The sequence below is a fragment of the Tupaia chinensis genome, unplaced genomic scaffold (assembly GCF_000334495.1).
Source record: "Tupaia chinensis unplaced genomic scaffold, TupChi_1.0 Scaffold000231_1, whole genome shotgun sequence".
Taxonomy (NCBI): Eukaryota; Metazoa; Chordata; class Mammalia; order Scandentia; family Tupaiidae; genus Tupaia; species Tupaia belangeri.
Window position 1 is genome coordinate 1629017 of NW_006159706.1, and position 1257 is coordinate 1630273.

Below are 1257 nucleotides of genomic sequence, written 5' to 3' on the forward strand. Positions count from 1 at the left end.
TTTAATTTTTTTTAAAGAATTATTTAACTTTATTATCATTATTATAATTTGATCAGAGAGAGAGAGAAAGTAAGAAAGCAATAAAGCAGGCTGCCAGATCTGGGACTCAAACCATAGTCAGCCATGTGGGAGTCCAGCATCCTTAACCACCATACTACCTGCCGGCCCCTATTTATAGTTATTGTTATTTTTTAATTTGTCACAGGGCACACATGATCACCAGAGAGGAAAATGAGAAAGCAAGCCACCAGATCCAGAGCTCAAGCCATGGTCAGCCATGTCCGAATCCAGCACCTCAACCACACCACCTGCTGCCCTGCCCCCTCCACCTCTGCCAGTGTGTTGTTTTTGTTTTTAAGACTGATTTATTTATTCATTCATTTATTTTAATTTGACCAGAGCTAAACACACAGAGTGGGAAAGTAAGAAAGCAAGCCACCAGGTTTGGGACTCCAGCTGTGGTCAGCCATGTGGGAGTGTCCAGCGCCTTCACCACCACACCACCTGCTGGCCCCGCCAGCATGTGTTTCAAGTCACTGGGTCCAGAATTTGAACCACACAGTCAGCCATGTGGGATCCAGCCTCCTCAGCCACCTGGCTGGCCCGGCGTATCCAAACCTTTGCCGCTCCTTTTCTTCATTCCTCCATTTATACCCTAAGCCACTTGGGCCTAGGTCTCACCCCTCCCCTCCACTAAAACCTTCTACCATTTCCACAGCAATCCCCACTTTGTGAAACTCTCCTGTCGACTACTCGGACAAGACACTCAGGTTATCTCCCTACCTCTAGCTGTTCTTCAGGACTCTTAGGTATCCTCTTCTGGACACAGTGACACATTCCCAGCCTATTTCTTTTTCTTTTTCTCAGAGGTTTTTGCTATAGAGCGCATGCGCCTGCCTGAAAAACAGAGAGACAGCAAGAAATCTTCCCCTTGGGGAGATGGCCATCTTGCAATCCCTTCTCCATTCTCCTCGGGATCTTGGGCACACACACACACGGGCCCGGCTTGAGTTTAAGCCACCGGGTCCAGGACTCGGACCACGGTTGACTGCATGGGAGTCCAGCGACATAGCCATTACGCCAACTGCTGGTCCCCTCCTAGCCTATCTCTAAGCTGTTATTTCCAATCACACCCTTGACCCCTCCATGTTTACCTCTTGCTCAACATGTCCAGATTAGTGTGTGACGTGACCCCCACTTTAACTCCTATCCTGCTCCCCTATTTCACCCAAGATGAGAAATAAATTCAGTCCCATC